The 21,787-nt window shown below is 42.0% G+C and overlaps 1 pseudogene; it reads right to left on the bottom strand.

Moving 5' to 3' along the window:
* LOC135563030 (BRCA1-associated RING domain protein 1-like) lies at positions 1–19,653 on the bottom strand (annotated as a pseudogene).
* Positions 19,654–21,787: the final 2,134 nt, after the last annotated feature.

Below are 21,787 nucleotides of genomic sequence, written 5' to 3'. Positions count from 1 at the left end.
CTATGGCTCAGGCACTGACAGTAGCTGGAAGTCCGATATACATTTACAACCCATGTAGACAGAGTTGACCACACCTTTCCTAACTTCACCCAGGGGGGCCTGTAGGGGCTCTGGGGATCATAGATCATGTACTGGGTACACAGGGCCTAGTCCAAGCCCATCAGGGCGTGGTAGGCTGCAGTAGACCGGGTCTGGGTCATATCACTGTCTGGTTTAGGCTGTCGGGCCAGGATCTGGCCCCCTGCCTCTCTCACCACCTGGAGGAGCTCGTCCCTGGGGGCTTCCTGAAGGAGCCCATGAGGTAGAAGAAAAATCCATCAAACAGTGGGGGTAGCTGGGATAGAGAAGAGGAGACTGGAGTATAGTAGAATAGAATAGAATGAAATAGTCAAAAAGAGCAGAGAACAGTCAAATAGAATGGAGTAGTAGAATCAAATACAGTAGAGTAGAATAGGAAGATGGGGGAGAAACGAAAAAAGGCTTTATAACGTCAAAAGTCAAATAAAACATGGGTTATTAAAACAAAAAGGCATTTCTGTGGACTAAGGAAAATTAAACTAAATAGTCTTCTAACAAGGAGAAGTGAGGCGGTTTCATTTGTTTCATCACCCTTGTAAATTACGGTAGGCAAGCCCTTACAAATTCATCAAAGCCCTGCGCATACAGAGGGAGAATAAAGAGAATAGAGATCTGTATCTTCTTCCTGGATCCTAAGTGATATGAACCATTCTAGTGCCTCGGGATTAAATCAGTCCCACTAAGAATAGCCTAGTGTCTGAACAAAGTGTCTGGACAACAGAGAGAATTTCTTCTTGTTCTGTAATGATTTTAAATGACGCTGAATCACTGCAAAAATCAGAGCCAGAACCTTTCAATTCTTACATAACCACAACAATGGGGCAGCTTTCATTCTATTCTACTCTATTATACCACAGAATTGTTGCATACTCACTTCTGATTGGCTACAACGGCATTCTAGAGTGGACATTAAAACCAGATATCGGGACAGTTGGAAAAGATATAACCATGCAATCATGATGCAAGCATGATGCAATATGTGACTACACATACAGACCGTACTACAGCTAAACCAACAACCACACAAACTGAAATTGGATACATTGTAAACGCAGGTCCAACGAGGGAAAAAAAACTTAGCTATCATTAATTTGTTTTAACGGAAACATTTTTTCTTGGAGCATCTGTCATGGTGAGTGATGAACATGAACTTCTCTGCTCCCCTCCACTGCTAAAGCTGTCAAATCCTCCCACGTTTTTAGTTTGACCCGCTGTTTTCAGCGACTGATATTTTTTAACTCTGTTGTCATATTGGCAGGTTTGCTAACAAACTATCTTGCGGTAAATGTGTGCTTTCATATTGTTTTTTTTGGCAACTGTGGTATAAGCGGCATACACGCTGACATTCTGTACATCATCTTGGAAAAAAGGACTCCGCTGCGTCGTCCATTATGTCCAAGTTAATGTACAGAATGTCGGCATTTATCCTTTACTTATATTCTACTACATTCAATTCAATTCAATTCTATTCAATTCTACAATATTCAATTCTACTCTATTATATTCAATTCAACTATATTGGGGCAACATTGTAATGACAATGCTTTTCAAGCCAAGAGCCATCACTGCAGCTTTTTTACCATCTCGTCAGTTTAGTGGCGGTGTATTCAGATGCCAGAAGGCCCCTCTACGGAGTGCACCAATCCACTCAATTGTTTTCTGCTGGAAATTGGTACTCTCCAGAGTTTTAGATTTAGCAGGTTCATTGCCTCCATTTTGTTTTGTTCCTTGCTTGCAGGGGTGTGGGTATGTGCACATTTGTGTGTGTTACCTACCAGGCTGTCTGTTAATGCAGCTATGTTGAGGTCCTTCTGCTTCATGGTTACTCTTGGCCATCCAGCCATCTGTCTAAAGGCACACCTCTACCCCTTTGAGAGGAGAGAGAGACAGGGGGACAGCAGTAGCTTAGAGGAGTGCAGAGTACTTCAACTCATCTAATAGCTACTTAGCAGAAGCTTTTATCCAAAGCCATTTACAGTACAGTGAAGGTATAAGCCTAGATTTTTTGTTTCTGTATGAGATCCCTGAAGTGAAATGAACCCACGGCCTTGGCTACCACAAACTTCTACAGATCAGGTGTAACTATGGTCAAGTCCTACATACAGTTGAAGTTAGAAGTTTACATACACCTGAGCCAAATACATTTAAACTCCGTTTCACAATTCCTAACATTTAATCCTAGTAAAAAATCCCTGTCTTAGGTCAGTTAGGATCACCACTTTATTTTAAGAATGTGAAATGTCAGAATAATAGAGAATTATTTATTACAGCTTTAATTTCTTTCATCACATCCCCCGTGGGTCAGAAGTTTACATACACTCAATTCGTATTTGGTAGCATTGCCTTCAAATTGTTTAACTTGGGTCAAATGTTTCAGGTAGCCTTTTACAAGCTTCCCACAATAAATTGGGTGCATTTTGGCCAATTCCTCCTAACAGAGCTGGTGTAACTGAGTCAGGTTTGTATGCCTCCTTGCTCGCACATGCTTTTTCAGTTCTGCCCACACATTTTCTATAGGATTGAGGTCAGGGCTTTGTGATGGCCACTCCAATAGCTTGACTGTTGTCCATAAGCCATTTTACCACAACTTTGGAAGTATGCTTGGGGTCATTGTCCATTTGGAAGACCCATTTGCGACCAAGATTGAACTTCCTGACTGATGTCTTGAGATGTTGCTTCAATATATCCACATTATTTGCAGTCTTCATGATGCAAAGCACCCCCACAACATCATGCTGTCACCCCCGTGCTTCACGGTTGGGATGGTGTTCTTCGGCTTGCAAGCCTCCCCCTTTTTCCTCCAAACATAACGATGGTCATTATGGCCAAATAGTTCTATTTTCGTTTTATCAGACCAGAGGACATTTCTCCAAAAAGTACGATATTTGTCCCCATCTTCTGTTGCAAACCGTAGTCTGGCTTTTTTTAATGACGGTTTTGGAGCAGTGGCTTCTTCCTTGCTGTTCTTCCTTGCTGAGCGGCCATTCAGGTTATGTCGATATTGGACTCGTTTTACTGTGGATATAGATACTTTTGTACCTGTTTCCTCCAGCATCTTCACAAGGTCCTTTGCTGTTGTTCTGGGATTGATATCCACTTTTCGCACCAAATTACGTTCATTTCTAGGAGACAGAACGCGTCTCCTTCCTGAGCGGTATGACGGCTGCGTGGTCCCATGGGGTTTATACTTGCATACTATTGTTTGTACAGATAAACGTGGTACCTTCAGGCGTTTGGAAATTGCTCCCAAGGATGAACAAGGCTTGTGGAGGTCTACAATTTTATTTTCAGAGGTCTTGGCTGATTTCTTTTGATTTTCCCATGATGTCAAGCAAAGAGGCACTGGGTTTGAAGGTAGGCCTTGAAATACATCCACAGGTACACCTCCAATTGACTCAAATGATGTAAATTAGTCTATCAGAAGCTTCTAAAGCCATGACATAATTTTCTGGAATTTTCCAAGCTGTTTAAAGGTACAGCCAACTTAGTGAATGTAAAATTCTGACCCACTAGAATTGTGATACAGTGAAATAATCTGTCTGTAAACAATTGCTGGAAAAATGACTTGTGTCATGCACAAAGTAGATGTCCTAACCGACTTGCCAAAACTATAGTTTGTTTACAAGAAATTTATGGAGTGGTTGAAAAACTAGTTTTAATGACTCCAACCTGTGTATGTAAACTTCCGACTTCAACTGTATCTGAAGAAACCATTTGAGAAATTAAGGAACTGTGTGATAACTAAAAGTAGAACGCGCGCAACACACTTACGGCCGTTGGCTAATGACGCAACACAGATTCAAATAAAGCAAGCTTTAGTGTAGTATCTCTCCACTCTTCAAAGTCCCAATTGAAAGAGAAGAACTGACAGGAGTGGTTTTCCCACATAAGAGCAAGGAGGCACTTTTTAAAACCTGGAGCATCGTTTCTAGCGTTCCACTCTACAGGTCCCAAGTGTATGAAATTAATATTGTACAAAAGCAGTGTTTTTCCCACAAAAACTAATTTAGTACCAGGACCTGGTCTAGTGATAGTGCTTTCTAACCACTGACTAGGCTATATATGGCCCCCAGTGGCATGGTTTTGATCCCACATCTGCCTTATTCCTCTTTACTTCACTAATCGATCTCTCTCTTCCAATTCTTACTGTAATGTCACAATTAAACATAACAAGTCTGGAGGGGGGGATTATGTTTTTCCAAAACGGGACTGAGCAGAAGTTGCATACAGGGAGATACTGAAAAGGCTATAGATGCATCCCAAACAACTCTTCCTCCACTAAAATAAGAAGCATTAAGGGGATGGAGGGTTGCTTTAATTGCTCATGCAAATAACACGCCCTAAAGCTTAACGACGAGCCAGGTAACCATGCGTTTCTGAACACCTCCACAATCTCTTAGATTCATAGCAACATCAATTTCAATTTTAACGACTCATGATGCTGTTGTGCCTGGCATGATGATATGGAGACATTAACATATTACAATGTGTACAAACTCCCAGTCAACACACAACAGTGTTATCTTGATCACTGCCCAACCGCAGCAGAGGCAGCTACAATGTCTTTCCTCATGAGGACAGTTCCCATATGAACACACACAGAGTCACACACACTACACACACTCACGGATACATGCAGTGTCTGACACACAAACACACACACTCGCTCTATAGCAGTCATCAGGCGTAATTACATTTACTCGTGACCCTTAATTACAGCTTTCATTTGGAGGGACCCTGCGAGGCCTCAGCGGGGGGAAGAGATACCGGGGTTAATCCCTGCTCTGCTCCACTACAGACTATTGGGCCAGCTAGTTAGCCCTGCCACCATCGGTAGCAGAGGGTCCATTAGCATATCAGCTAATTAGATTCACGGAGATGGAGGAGAGGGAGGGCAGGAGGGGCTCTAAAGCCCCGGCTCAGACAGAGGAACTTTAGCCTGCCTGGCTTGACTGGCAGGATCCTGGGCACTGAAGCATGGGACACTGAAGGTGTACACTATAGACAGGGCACAGAGAGCAGAGGGACAGACAAAGTTGTGGATTGGGGAGAGGGGCAACTGGGCTACATGGAAAAAGGGACAGAGAGGGGTGGGGTGCGGCAAAGGTGTTGGGAAAAACAAAATGTGCTCAATCTTGACAAGACACGCACACACAGGTATGTCCACAGTTAGCACAGGCACACGCACAGACAGGTATGTCCACAGTTAGCACAGGCACACGCACAGACAGACACACAGTCAAATAACACCAAGGTGCCAGACACCTTGATGACAGTCGTTCACTTTATTCCCCTTTGAGGTAGACTAGACTGTGAATATCTGGTGTATTTTATTGTTGCTGTTAGGAATAGACTGCTAAAACAACTGCATGGATATTGTAATCAAGCAGAAATCAAGCACAAGAGGAGAGTTTTGGTCTTTGATTTCTACCCATTTTGACATCGGGTCCTCTGACAATTTACAACTCTCCCTTTTTCAATCCACTATTTGCTTGTGGATGTTTGCCTGTACACTTACATTTCTACATTTTTCAATGTCATATTCATCATCTCCAGCACCACTCCAACATCAACATATGCGAAAATGGACCATTTCTATGTTTTGTGTAAAAAAATATTGAGCAAGATAAGCATTTCCAAAGACATCATTGGTGTGCATCATGTGATTTTAACCAATTACGAGCATGCAGTGCCTGCTAATGCAGTGCCTGCTTATCGTCCTCTGTCTGGTTTACTACAAAACATGTGCAAAACATGACCGACCGGCTCGGATTTATGTAGCAAAATTTGAAATTGTTTTTATAAATTGAATAAAAGTAGAGACTCCCAGCTAGAAAATTGCATATCATAACACTACAGTTGAAGAACAATTGGAAAGTAATTCTGCTTTGAAACTTAAGGAAATGGCCCTTGAATGTTTTGGTATACCTATTGGAGTGTTGGTCTTTGTCTACATCAATTCAGCATCGTTCACACCTTCTTAAGCCTTAGCCCCACTCATCTCTTTAAGGATTCACGTGAGGCAATGTGCTAAACAGCAAGTACGGTTGTGTACTAAACAACCAAAGATTAAGACTAAAGGCTGGGTTACACTACGTCAATCGGCATACAGTTGTCATTCATTATTACTGGAAAATAAACTCAAACAAGATCATTATTTACAAGTCATTGGCGAGCTAATTACAGAAAATGTCTTATAGTTGTGAGTGTAAAAACAGGGCACTCTGGCCTAATGTTATATCCTAATTTGACTTTGGTGCAGGTCATCTTGTTCTTCACATTACAATCTCTGGTAAACACACACTATATCAAATAAAATCAGAGTTTGTCATGTTTTTAACTAGATTGCTAAACAATGAACCCTAAATAATACCAACTCATAATGTTACTACCCTGCATGAATCTACAGGAGGCAGCTAAACACTAACCAACTAGGTTCAATATTAGCTAGTTAACATTAAGCTATAACTAGTAATGTAAATGATCTGAGATATGAATAATATTACTAGACAGATCATACACGTAATGTTAGCTAGCTAGCAGTACGCTTTAACGTGCAATGAGAACGACTGACAAAAATAGACAATTATAATATGTAGCTAGCTATACTCTTTTCTCCATCTCCATAGCTATCATACTCTGCTTCAACCGGGCATTCCACTGATTTCAAAACTCGGTCCCACAGAAAGTGTTGAGCCATCTTTTAAAAAATCTGCGTTAGAAAGGATAACCTACACATACGAAGTAGCTCATTATAGACAGAACCGTGCTACATGACACACCAATCCGAAATCATCTCTTGGCATGTCCAACCCATCCATCATCTCAGCCAATCATGGCTAGAGGGAAGGTTCCTTTCTTTTTCCATGGCTAAAACAACTAGGCTCATAATTTAATAATTGTATTCACATTTACAGATGGCATACAAGTTTTTTATTAAGGCACATGAATGTTCACATTCTAGAAGGCATTTCTGCCCAAAAACGCATTTTGATTTTGATTTTTTTTCTTCAAATGCCTCTCCTGTGAAGTAGTGACATGCGACATATGCCTAGTTTCATGAAATGAGTCACATATGTTGATGTTGGGGTGGTGTGGAGATGATGAATATGAAGCTCAAAAATCGCTAAATGTTCTTTAATATTCACAATATCCTATTGCACAAACCCTTTTATGCCTCAGGACACTGTACATTTCATAGAATAAATAAAATAAAGTACAAATGCAAAAACATTTCTTCCAAAACCAAGGAAACAAAGCTCTCCAGAGTAACACAGAGATAATGCAAGGGTAGATGAATAAATTAGGCATATTTCTCCATCTAGAGGGTTAGAGTATGAATCATTACTGCTTTAAAGCTCAGGTGAAACAGAGGGTAGAGGATAACTCTGAATACCTGATATCATCAATCACAGTTTTGCTATTTGATTTTGAATTTTAAGACCCCTTGAAGTATCAAAAAAAGATAGAAAACAATTATTTGATTAACATTTTTTACCTGCTATTAGCCCACAGATTCACTACATGGAACAGATAGTCCCCCCCAAAAAAAAATCTAAAGGAAGTTTGTTCCAAAGTGTATCAGAGATATAAGAAAGACCAATAATTTTATTTTTTACATGCATTTAACCCTTTATTTGTGACACTAAACAGTCATTACATTTTTTCAACTGGTACCAGGGACCTTCAGATTTTAATTAACTAGGCAAGTCACTTAAGAACAAATTCTTATTTACAATGACGGCTTAGGAACAGTGGGGTAACTGCCTTGTTCAGGGGCAGAAAGACAGATTTTTACCTTGTAAGCTCGGGGATTCGATCTAGCAACCTTTCAGTTACTGGCCCAATGCTCTAACCACTAGGCTACCGGTCCACCCCACAAGACGAGTCTTGTGAGGCCTGTGGGCATCCTAAAGCAAAACAACTGACATGTACGTGTTCCTGAGAGTCTCACCTTTACACAGTTCAAAGCCACAGACAGAAGTTGGCAGATTGGCTGTACCAACTTCAGACAATTCCCAATACATTTGTATGCATGTGTCTGTGCCTATGTTTGTGTTGCCTCACAGTCCCCATTATACCATTGTGAGAATTCTTGGATGTCTCTCGGTCTGACAAACATCGCTCTGTATGTTACATAGGCAGATACACTGGTGCACCCAATGCAAAAAAACCTGTTCTCTATCTTAAACTGATGGATTTTTATGGGGATATTTTTATTATGCCAATTCGATTTCCACGGGGTTAAGAGTTTGAAATGATATACTATGCATGCCAAATGTATCCATGTATGTAACACAGTATAATCAAATCAGATGGTTTTACAGTATAACAATAGTATTACAATATTTTTCATTATAATACATGAACACACATTTGAAAAAGCACCGCAGAACAAATGTTAAAGATCACAGCTAATATATTAGCCATGGGAGAAGTCAGAAGAGTCGATTACTTTGGGCTACTTACAGCTGAAGTTCTGGAAGGGTAAGCCACAGTAGGAGGCAGGGAAAAGGATGCCATTTGGGACGCAGACCTGTATAAGATCAATAAGATGCTTAAAAACATTAAATAAGTATCTTAAGTTCACAGGCCGAAGTCATGGTTAGAAGCAGAGGTGTATTGTAGGCTACTGTAGGAGGTAGAGGTGCAAGTTACTAGGCCCCTATTTATTTATTTTTATTTATAATAATGCCATATTCTGTTGGAGTGACCATCACAAAGCCCTGACCTCAATCCTATAGAAATCTGTGGACAGAACTGAAAAAGCATGTGCCAGCAAGGAGGCCTACAAACCTGACACAGTTACACCAGCTCTGTCAGGAAGAATGGGCCACAATTCACCCAACTTATTGTGGGAAGCTCGTGGGAGGCTACCAGAAACGTTTTGAAGGCAATGCTACCAAATACTAATTGAGTGTATGTAAACTTCTGCCCCACTGGGAATGTGATGAAAGAAATAAAAGCTGAAATAAATCACTCTCTACTATTATTCTGACATTTCACATTCTTAAAATAAAGTGGTGATTCTAACTGACCACACACACACACACTGAACAAAAATATGAATTCAACTTCCAACATTTTAAAAGATTTAACTGAGTTTGCCATGGCAGCAGCTACCCTTCCTGGGGTCCAGCAAAATTAATGCAGTTTATACCATTTTAAAAACATTACAATACATTCACAGATTTCACAACACACAGTGTGCCCTCATTCCCCTACTCTGCCACATATCTACAGTACAAAATCCTTGTCTACGTTTGTGTATGTTATTGTGTGTGTATGCATGTGTCTGTGCCTATGTTTGTGTTGCTTCACAGTCCCCGTTATACCATAAGGTGTATTTTTTAATTAATTTTTACTGCTTGCATCAGTTACTTGAAGTGAAATAGAGTTCCATGTAGTCATGGCTCTATGTAGTACTGTGCACCTCCCATAGTCTGTTCTGGACTTGGGGAGTTATAGTTCATAGATGGAAATCAGTCAATTGAAATAAATAAATTAGGCCCTAATCTATTGATTTCACATGACTAGGCAGGGGCACAGCCATTGGTGGGCATAGACCCACCCACTTGGGAGGAAGGTCCACCCACTGAGGAGCCATGTCCAGCCAATCAGAATGATATTTTCCCTACAAAAGGGCTTTATTTCAAATAAATTGTCCTCAGCACCCCTTCCCCACAAATTATCCTACAGGTGAAGAAGCCGGATGTGAATATTCCTGTCGTGGTTACACATGGTCTGAGGTTGTGAGCCCGGTTGGATGTACTGTCAAATTCTTTAAAATGACGTTGGTGGCGGCTTATGGTAGAGAAATTAACATTCAATTATCTGGCAACAGCTCTGGTGGACATTACTGTAATCAGCATGTCAATTACACACGCCCTCAAGACTTGAGATTTTGTGTGACAAAATTGCACATTTTAGAGTGTCTTTTTATTGTCCCCAGCACAAGGTGCACCTGTGTGATGATCATGCTGTTTAATCAGATTCTTGATATGCCACACCTGTCAGGTGGATGGATTATCTTGGCAAAGGAGAAATGCTTACTAGCAGGGATGTAAACAAATTTGTGCTCAAAATTCAAGAGAAATACGCTTTGTGCGTATGGAACATTTCTGGGATCTTTTATTTCAGCTCATGAAAAAAATGGGACCAACACTTTACATGTATTTTTGTTTAGTTCAATACATTTTGGAATATTGTTGAATTCCGTTTTGATGTCTGGATTCCGTGATACTATCCTCATTCTCCGCAGAGCAGATTTTATTGGGCCTTAGTTACTTACAGCTAAAGTTGAGGACCCAGCAGCCGATCAGGAGACCCAGGAGAGAGAACAGGGTGGTGGGCATCGGCCCATCTGGTACCACCACATAGGTGACTGGAGGAATGGGAGAAAACTGGATTTCATTGAAGAGCTACCATTCACAATATGTTCCAATTAATAGAAATAGACAGTTGAATAAAAGTTTAATAGAATACTCCATAACATTATTTAAATAAAAAGCTTGGTAGTGTCGTGCAATGTCTTTGTTGTGAGTGATTGCAACACAGACGTGGGTATAATCGGCCCCATTCACAACAGGCTTAGATAATGCGACTTTCTTCTAATAAAAAATGTAAGACATTCTTATTGCATCTTCAGTCAACAAGGCTCTGTGGCTGACAATCTGCAAAATGACCTTAATTGTATCTCTGGGCTAAACTTTATGGTTTACATGCTGTGGAGCTTTGCTTTGCCTTCACTTTAAATAATAGGAGACACTCAGACACTAAAGTCTTTACTACCCAAAGCCCTAAAGACAGACTTTGAGACACAGAGAGAGACAAACATTTCCATTTTCTGTTCATTTGAATACTGTAGTCTAGTGTTCATCACAACAGAAGTCACAAACAGCTTATGAGAAATTACTTCAATTACTTTACAGGCATTCAGCCATGTTCCCGGTTCTAACTGCCATTACCAGAGAGCTGACAAACTGCCTTCTCTGTTGCTCTCTACTACTAGGATTTGCAAAGCTCCAAGAAACATATAAGGTACATCTGTATCATCATGTACCTGTATGAGAAACGATTTTGCAACTATTCCTTTCACACTACTAAAACTGTCTTTGATTTCCGGTAGTATCTAAGCACTATGGTTAGACTATCTTGGGTTGTGATGAGATCATCCCAGATACAGTTAAGGTAACAAATGTGCTCTAGCAGGTTGAAGTGGACAGGTAAGTTACCTGAGCAAGAGAAGGCATCAGCCCTCTTTCCTCCCAGGGGGATTCCCAGTTTGGCCAGCTGGTTATGTTGGGACAGTTTACTGCCCAATACTACCACCTGTTCACCCCATCAATGGCCTGAAACACAATAGACTGTAGACAGACCAACTCAAATATTACATAGATATTTTGGGGGGGACCTTAATTTATACAGGCCCATTGAGAATTTTTTTTTTTTTTCAGAGACCAGTTAAAACACTACCCACAATACCACAACTCCTTTAAACTCCTTTGTTCATAGTTGTATTGTACATTGGGGAATAGTACATCCAGGAAATTGTTAATGTAACATTGATTTTATCTGAGAACAGTGTTGGGATGATGACCATACCTTACTGAGGTTGGGTGGAGGACAGAGAGGGGAGTTGGGGTCCTTCAGAGGCTGACTGACGGATTGGCTGAGTTCACAGCATAGTCCACATGACGAAGACCAAACATATTCCTGTTTGACAAACTGTCTATCTCTGTCTAACTTAAACCAGACAAACCATACAAAATACTATATCCTGACACTAATCAATGGTTATACTTGTCTCTTGTGACATACCCTTTGCCATCTAGTAGCTGTCCTGCATGAAATACAGATTTTCTTCTGGATGTGGAGATTAGGGTTACACAGGCATGGTAACATGAAATCGCTCATTGGTGACAATATGATACAAGAACACACGGGCTATGCGAATCCAGTGTGCAGCAACGCAGCATAGAGACACCGAAGACAATGTGAAACAGCACGTTCCTGAAGGAGGAGGGGAAGAAGGAGGGATGAGAAAAAGGAGGAGAAGAGAGGGGAGAAGCAGAACGGGTTGGTGCCTAAAGATTAGGCGTCAGCAAAGATAACACCTGGGGGACAATTAATAGGTCCACTGGTCCATAAAATATTTCATTTGGATTCAAAACCCCCCATACACACTGATAGATACACACAAACATATATATACAGATAGGCACACACCTACAAACACACACATACAAACGCCTGCACACACACACACACACACACACACACACACACACACACTGAAAGGAAGTGCATCGTTTTGGTTCATGGAACAGCACACCAACGAAGTAGCTAAATAAAAGTTAAAGGCATGGAAAATGTTTTGGGCAGCTGTTGTGTGTCTCCAAGGCCTCGATCAGACCGACATTCACCTTTTGCTACTATTTCTGTCAAGGTTGCTCATACAATTGAATTAAATCCAACCTACGCACCACACAGAACACATTGCAAACGCAGCATTCCATTGGAAATGAATGTACTTCTGGTGTACCAAATGCAATAACGCTGTTGGTCTGATCGAGGTGTTAGGGGTGTGGGTAACCACTGAAACCAAGCCTTGCATAAATGTATTAATCGATCAATTCAGAGTTGCACACATACTGTACACAGTGCAAAGAGTTCTGTCCTACAATTTGCTCAAACTTCCCCCATTTACATATGACAAATCCTGCTATAAATGAACAGGCCAAATGTTTAATATTGAAGTAGATACCCCATTGAAATCCAATTTTATTGATCCTGATGCATACATAATGTGTGAGGATCCAAGCCAAGCCATTGACAGACAGAAGAGGCACCAGAAACACCAGATGCATGAATGTGCAGCTGGGGAAGCAAGGCGAACAGCTGTGAACACTCCAAAACACCTTGTCTGGGAGTGCCGGGAGGGGAGCATGTCATCTGTAGCTTCAGATATCGTCTGTCTATAATCATCATTTGGTGGGTGCTTTTATTTGTCCTATTTCACACATGTAGAAGTGTGTATTAATGTGTGAATTTGATGTAATATTGTTTTGCATATCCAAACTATTTCCGAGTCTACAGAGACTATGTCATCTGTATTGACAGAGAAGACATGTGCCTCCACCCGTGACAAACACACACTTTCCAAGTAATCTAAATCCACAAACAAAGAAGACAGTCTGTCCAATGTTGCAGATGCAGAGCTGGGTTGAGGCAGGCACTATCAAGATGGACGATCTCAAAGTGGATATGGCCACAGAGAAATATTCGTCCCCTCACTGTGCAGCTCTGTGTGGCAATCAATCCAGTAGGAATGGCACTGGTTCTCTGTCTCCAACCCAGCCTTTAGGGAAATAATTTCTGACTTAGAGAGCCAGGGGGTATGTGTGTGTGTGTGTTATCGCGCAGCAGCATGTGTGCATCCCTGCGTTTGTGTGGAGGCTAGATTAATTGATAGTGTGTGACGGGCAAGGGTTGCATTTGTCTTGTGGCATCATGACAGATTGTCTGGGAACCGGTCTCTTTTGCCTTGCAGACAACTAGCAGGCAGGTAGGATAAACCTGAGTAAATCTGCTGTCGCTAACCTCCGTCGCCAAGGCCCCGGGCGCCACCCACTACAGCACATCAATGTGATGAGTTGGGAAAAGAGAAGGAAGGAGAGAGAAAGGAAATATGGGGGGAGATAGAGGTGGAAAATATATCGTAGAAGGGATAGAAGGAGGAGAGAGTAGAGAGGGGGGAATGGTAAAATCAAGGGAGGAAGGAAGGAAGAACAGACTGGAAAAAGAGAAGCAGGAAGGAAGGAGGAGAGAGAACAGACTGGAAAAAGAGAAGCAGGACGGGAAAAGACAGGACTAAAAGAAAGCAATTGCTGCTCCAGCTCTCCATTAATGACTGTCCTCTCACAACACACACACCAGAACACATCAGCCCCGCTCCATTGGTCTGTACATTATGAGGTCACAACACTTCACCATCCAACAACCAATGAGTGTCACCTACTGTGTGATTGTAGTTATCCATCTAGTGCACATCATGCTACAAGAAAAATTATTACTACCTCAGTCTCTTTTCATGCTGACTTCAGGTGAATGATTTTAAATTAAGTCAGCATGAAAAGAGATTTTTTCTTGGGGTTGCAGGTAGCCTAGCAGTTAGAGTGTTGGATCAGTAACCGAAAGGTTGCTGGTTTGAATCCCCGAGCCGACTAGGTAAAACATATGTTGATGTGCCCTTGAGCAAGGCACATTGCCCTTTTTCTGTGGTGCAAAAGAATGTAGAAATAAACATCTCTATTCTATCCATACTCACAAAACGCTCTGTGAAGCCCAGTGTTGACAGCGTCAAGTAGAGGAGAGTCGTTCTCATTGCCTGGTGTGTTCAACAGCACCCCTCTAGTAACCAATGCCTCCACTACACACTGGTGGCCCAGGTTATACGCTTTGTGCTGAAACACAGGAGTGTTATTACATGCAATATACAGTCCCAGTCAAAAGCTTGGAGACACCTACTCATTCAAGGGTTTTTCTTAATTTGTACTATTTTCTACATTGTTGAATAATAGTGAAGACATCAAAACCATTTTTATTTTTTATTTTTATTTCACCTTTATTTAACCAGGTAGGCTAGTTGAGAACAAGTTCTCATTTACAACTGCGACCTGGCCAAGATAAAGCATAGCAGTGTGAACAGACAACACAGAGTTACACATGAAGTAAACAATTAACAAGTCAATAGCACAGTAGAAAAAAAAGAGAGTCTATATACATTGTGTGCAAAAGGCATGAGGTAGGAGAATAATTACAATTAAATAACACATATGAAATCATGTAGTAACCAAAAAAGTGTTAAAACAAAATATATTTTATATTTGCGATTCTTCAAGTAGCCAGCTTTTGCCTTGATGACAGCTTTGCACACTCTTGGCATTCTCTCAACCAGTTTCATGAGGTAGTCACCTGGAATGCATTTCAATTAACAGGTGTGCCTTGTTAAAAGTTCATTTGTAGGGAATTTCTTTCATCCTAATGAGTTTGAGCCAATCAGTTGTGTTGTGACAAGGTATGTGGGGTATACAGAAGATAACCCTATTTTTTAAAAGTTCAAGTCCATATTATGGCAAAAACAGCTCAAATAAGAAAAGAGAAACAGTTCATCATTACTTTAAGACATTCAGGTTAGTCAATCCGGAAAATTTCAAGAACTTTTAAAGTTTTTCCAATTGCAGTCAGAAAAACCATCAAGTGCTGTGGTGAAACTGGCTCTCATGAGGACCGCCACAGGAAAGGAAGACCCAGAGTTACCTCTGCTGCAGTGGGTAAGTTCATTACACGGAACACAAACTGGCTGCGCGCGTGCGTCATCGTGCGCTATCGTGCATACATTTATTTTGCCCCCCCACACCAAACGCGATCAGGACACGCAGGTTAAAATATCAAAACAAACTCTGACCCAATGACATTAATTTGGGGACAGGTCGAAAAGCATTAAACATGTATGGCAATTTAGCTAGTTAGCTTGCACTTGCTAGCTTACGTTAATTTGTCATTTAGCTAGCTTGCTGTTGCGAGCTTATTTGTCCTGGGATATAAACATTGAATTGTTATTGTACCTGAAATGCACAAGGACCTCTACTCCGACATCACATATAAAAACGGCCAACCGAATCGTTTCTAGCCATCGCTCCTCCTTCCAGGCTTTTTCATTGTTTAAATTATATGGTGATTGCATCTAAACTTTCATTGTATTACCACGACTACCGGCAAAACAGTTAGTCTTTCAATCACGTCTTTCAATCACCTGCTTCTATAAACCAATCAGGAGATGGGAGAAGCAGGACTTGCAGCGCGATCTGCGTCAGATATAGGAATGAGTTCTATTTTAGCCCTTGGCGTGGCAGAGGCTAGTTGGCGCGCGAGCAGTCTGGGTGCAATAATTGAATAACATGGATTTCTAAATGTATTTTGCAACGCACGCGACGTGTCCGGTATGGTCAGCATGTTAGAGTTAGCAGTCTCAGAAATTGCAGCACAAATAAATGCTTCACAGAGTTCAAGTAACAGACACATCTCAACAACTTGGGACAAGAAACACAAGCAATGGATATTAGACTGGTGGCAATCACGTGCCTTTGTGAGACGCAGTGTATGTGAACAGATGATCTCCGCATGTGTGGTTCCCACCGTGAAGCATGGAGGAGGTGATGTGAGTGGGTGCTATGCTGGTGACACGGGTCTGATTTATTTAGAATTCAAGGCACACTTAACCAGTATGGCTACCACATCATTCTGCAGCAGTATTGCCATCCCATTTGGGTTGTGCTTAGTGGGACAAGTAATTTGATTTTCAACAGGACAATGATGATGGAGTGCTGCATCAGATGACCTGGACTCCACAATCACCCGACTTCAATCCAATTGAGATGGTTTGGGATGAGTTGAACCGCAGAGTGAAGGAAAAGTAGCCAACAATTGCTCAGCATGTGGGAACTCCTTCAAGACTGTTGGAAAATCATTCCAGGTGAAGCTGGTTGAGAGAATGCCAAGAGTGTGCAAAGCTGTCAAGGCAAAGGGTGGCTACTTTGAAGAATCTAAAATATTTTGATTTGTTTAACACTTTGTTATTACATGATTCCATATATGCTATTTCATAGATTTGATGTCTTCACTATTATTTGACAATGTAGAAAATAGAAAAAAATAAAGGAAAAACCCTTGAATGAGTTGGTGTGTCCAAACTTTTGACCGGTACTGGACATTTAAGCAATAAGGCCTGAGGGGGTGTTGTATAGGACCTATATACCGCGGCTATGGGTCATTTTATTTTGCACGAGTACCTGGATACAGCCCTTGACCGTGGTATATAGGCCATATACCACTTAGTCCCCGAGGTGTCTTATTGCTTTTATAAACCGGTTGCCAACACAGCAAGGCAAGGAACGACACATCTAAATTGAACATTTAGCTTTAATAAATATATTCATAAATACATTCCACCAGAAAAAGTAGTCCGGACAAAAGTTGTTGCTAGACTGGCTGCTGTGAAACATAACCACAGGCTAGATAGCAAACGTACATTACATTCATGTAAAAACTGTGTCTGTACATATTTTAAATTAGTCAGTTTTAAGAAAATGTTCTCCCTCCTTCCCCTTCGCCCAAAATTAAATTGAACATCAAACCACACTTTGTTCACCAAACCCTCAGATGTTTCAGTGTCCAGAGCCTTGGATTGTTTGATGAGCTGCATGTCGTGTTCAAACTTCAGTTATGGCTGCGTGATGGGCAGTTTTGTCACGCCCTTCTTCCCTCAACTTTTTAATTACGCCAACAAACACATTGTTGCTCGTTGTGAATTTGGTGTCCTTCTGTATATTCCATGCCAAACTGAGAGGGGGGTCGTTGACATGTCGGTTCAAACCAGCTCTGAGTGACTCCTTCGCCAGTCATGTTTCTCACTGAACCATAACAGTCCTGTAGAATGATGTTCAGCTGTTTTTGTTGTATTCCCCAACTCAATGAATCCCTAAGAAAATGGGCACATGGCTAAATCTAGTGGATGATCCCTGCTGTATCATATTACAATTTACTAACTACATCACTAGCACTGATAACATTACAAATAAAGGTACATTTCACTTGAATATTTATGGTAGATATTCAGTGAGTTCGTTAAAAATACAAAAATCATAGATTAGAAATATGCTTAAGTATAACAGCTCCAGCAAGACAAAGTTAAAGACTGGCATGCTATAACAACATGTACTGTAGATGGTTGGTTGTATTTTGCTGTCTAGACAGGAAGACTGAGGGAGATGAGGCTTCACTCACCAGTGGGGTCCATCCAGCGTCGTCTTTCAGGTTGGGATCAGCCCCCTGGCCTAGGAGCTCCTTCACGGTCTCCACATCTCCCTGTGGGGTGGACAGATCGGTGAGACAAGCCACAAGTTTAGGGTCAAAGACACATGTGCACATGCTATCCAAACACATTGGCTGATCCAAACTTATCTTACACAGGCATCATGGGCCCTGCAGCTGTTATCAAATCAGGTTATCAGGTACAGAGTCAGTAATTAGAGACATGAGAACATGCCCTTCACACAACCGGCATCATATATATATATAGGGAATAGGGTGAAATTTGTGACATGTCCAGAAATGAGATCAGAGACATATTCCCCCAGGTTTAATGTTTGTCACACCCTGATCTGTTTCATCTGTCTTGTGCTCGTCTCCACCCCCCACCAGGTGTCTCCGATTTGTCCCCATTATCTCATGTGTATTTAAACCAGCGTTTTCTGTTTGTCTGTTCGTCTTGTCCTACCAGCGTGTTTCCTGTGCTCTGACCTTTCTGCCTGTCCTGACCCTGCCTGCCGTCCTGTACCTTCCTGACTGATTGATTTGGATCACAACTCTTTGCCTGCCTTTACTTACCATTTGCCTGCCCCTTGTACTGTAATAACCTCTGAGACTCGTACGCTATAATTGGTACTATTACAGCTCAGGCTAAGACCCATATGCTGACACAGGAGGCGGATAGTACAAGTCTCAGAGTGTATTATAGTACAAGGGGCAGGCAAAAGGTAACTCGTAGACAAAGTCGTAATCCAAATCAGAGTCAGGCAGGTACAGGACGGCAGGCAGGGTCAGAACTAGAGCACAGGGAACACGCTGGTAGGACTTGACGGGACAAGATGAACTGGCAACAGACAAACAGAAAACGTAGGTATAAATACACAGGAGATAATGAAGACAAAATGGGAGACACCTGGTGGGGGGTGGAGACGAGCACAAGACAGATGAAACAGATCAGGGTGTGACAATATTACTCTTGTATTTTATTGTAGTCTTAAGGTTTTCTGAGTGCCTTTTGAATCTGGCTTAAATCTGACTTTCTAAATCTCTCTTGGTTGTACTGTGGTTCTCTCATTGCCCATAGTACTACTCTTAGCTGATCAGACAAGCATTCCCTTCCTTTCTCAGCCCTGGGAGAATAGTGGGAGCTTAACATAAGCCCTGTAAACACAGCTGTAATCCCTGCCTGGATCCTCCACAAGGTAATCAATGTTCCAACGCTGTGAATGGTTGATAATAGCACCAGGTCAGGGATCAGCTGCTGCTGTGTAGAGCACATGTTGACATGTCTCTAGTAACTGACTCTTGGCCTGTAACCCTGATTGATAATAGCAGCAGGTCTGGGATCAGCTGCTGTGTTTGGAGAGCACCTGTCTCTAATAACTGAACCTGGGAATGATTGATAAAAGCAGCATGCCTGGGATCAGCCTGAGATCAACTGCTGTGTTTGGAGGGTATTTTGCCATCTCTCTTAAGAACTGACCCAGACCCTGTGAAACATGTCCTGTTAATCTCACCTTTATAGCAGCCAGGTGCAGGGGTGTCTATCCCTTGCGGTATCTTTTCACAACAGCTGGGCTGCTCTGTGAGACTCTCCCTGGAGATGTCTTCCCCAGGGGGGCCGGGAAACAAGGGCTGCTGGTGCTCTCCTCCTCTGGATCTCCTGGTGCTGGTGATGGTCCTTCTGTCTGGGACTGTCAACATGGTAGGAAGGGCTGGGAGTGGAGCCCTCTCCAGTCTGACATCTACTCTGGCAGGGAGAAGCCTTGTTTTTTGGGGGTGTACTCTGTGAAAGGTTTTTCTCTTCTGCACAGGATCATTTGAGAGTGTGCTTGGCATGAGAGAATAGAACTGGCTTTGTAGTAGATTTCTCATTTTGTTTGAGGTGTTTAGCAGAGAATTTATCTAGCCGAGAGGGGCTGGTGTATGACCTGCTCTCCTTCCTCTCTGACATCTCCTTCTCCCCCACTGCCAGTTGATCGCCTCCAACCTCTGCATCTTGATCTTCTGCTTGGTTTCTTTACGTGTCGTTGGTTTCTGCCAACCCCAAGCTGCAGGCTTCCTGACACCACCATTTCTTGTCTTAGTTTTTGTGCTTTAACACAGTTCTCTGACTGTGCTTGTAGTTCAATGGGAAGGGCATCTGAAATGAGTGAAGAAAACAAAAGGACTGAAAAACACCAAAACTACTCTCACCTAAGCTAACATTGCAAGTCAAAGTACATTAGACTATTGCATTTCCAATAATCTCATCCCCAGCCTATCGCGCACAGCACATATAAACCTGGGATTTTAACAATTCAAAGTTTGCCTTAATGGGAGTGAACATAGATTACTATTAGATTGAACAACTGAGTAAATTATTTATCATTTCATTTTGGTAAATTATACGACTGTGAGCTGCACAAGACATATACAGGGGAGGGTGAGGGGTGAGATGATTGGTAAATTAAGACCATTAAGACAATGCATATGCACCAGGAGTTTCTCCAAGTTTGACTCATTGGTCCACCAGACTCTGCATATTTGGGTGGAAACGTCTGGGAATGACATTACATTTCCAAAAACGAATCCAATACAGGGGCTATAATGGCATTGGTGAAAGCAAGCAGTAAGGTAGCACTATAATTTCCTCTTTCCTTGTCACTGCACAATTTATATTCAACTAGAATCACCTGTGGTTGTGTTCGGTTGTCTGCTCTGCATTCATTCACAGAGTCTGCCTTGCTTGTCACACACCCAGCCTGTTCTGCCTAGCAAGCAAGCTAGCATCTAATTTGGTGACCCAGGGGGGCATGTAGCTGCCAGTCAGTGTAGTCCTCTACCACTTCTATAACATGAACATCACCCCTGTTTGTCAGAGCAGAGGTCTACAAGCTAAACACCACCATACATAATAGCAATGTATTATTACTGTCATTAACAGGGTGGCTGATGGGAGATAAGGAAAAATCCCAGAGGGAATACATGGTAATACTGCCATTCGGGGCTTAGGGATATAGGCCTACCTATGTTAAAGAATACTATCATTTATATCCTACAGGTTGTACGTACCTACAGGGGAAACAATGGGAAAGCTTAGTCCTTTGACTAGCTTATTATCATATTTAGTGACACAGTCTTAACCTGTCCTCAGGGGGAATCAACAGTGAGTCTAGGTTGTGGAAGAGTTCAGTGCTGTCTGTAAAATATTTGTCTATTCATCCTGTTCAGTGATGGTTGTTATACTAAGGTTATAAGGTTATAATACTTTTGTAAAGTACCTGAATCTTTGGGGCCTGAGGGATTAAGCAGTGAGTCAAAGTTATGGAAGAGTTCTGTGATATTGATAAACTGTCTGTTTATTTTGTATTTATTTAACCTGTATTTAACTAGGCAAGTCAGTTAAGAACAAATTCTTGGGCCTGTGGTCAAATTCTTGGCGCACTGGTCTAAGGCATCGCAGTGCTAGCTGTGCCACTAGAGATTCTGTGTTCGAGTCCAGGCTCTGTCGCAGACGGCCGCGACCGGGAGAGCCATGGGGCGGCGCACAATTGGCTCAGCGTCGTCCGGATTAGGGGAAGTTTGACCACCAGGGATGTCCATGCCCCATCGCGCACTAGCAACTCCTGTGGCGGGCCAGGTGCAGTGCACGCTGACATGGTCACCAGGTGAACGGTGTTTCTTCTGACACATTGGTGTAGCTGGCTTCCGGGTTAAGTGGGCATTGTGTCAAGAAGCAGTGCGGCTTGGTTGGGTTGTGTTTCGGAGGACGCACGGCTCTCGACCTTCGCCTCTCCTGAGTCCGTACAGCAGTTGCAGCGATGAGACAAGACTGTAACAAATTCTTATTTACGAT

Source organism: Oncorhynchus nerka, linkage group LG3 (assembly GCF_034236695.1).
Source record: "Oncorhynchus nerka isolate Pitt River linkage group LG3, Oner_Uvic_2.0, whole genome shotgun sequence".
Lineage (NCBI taxonomy): Eukaryota > Metazoa > Chordata > Actinopteri > Salmoniformes > Salmonidae > Oncorhynchus > Oncorhynchus nerka.
Note: the sequence above shows the minus strand (reverse complement) of the source record. Positions and strands in the feature narration are given on the sequence as shown.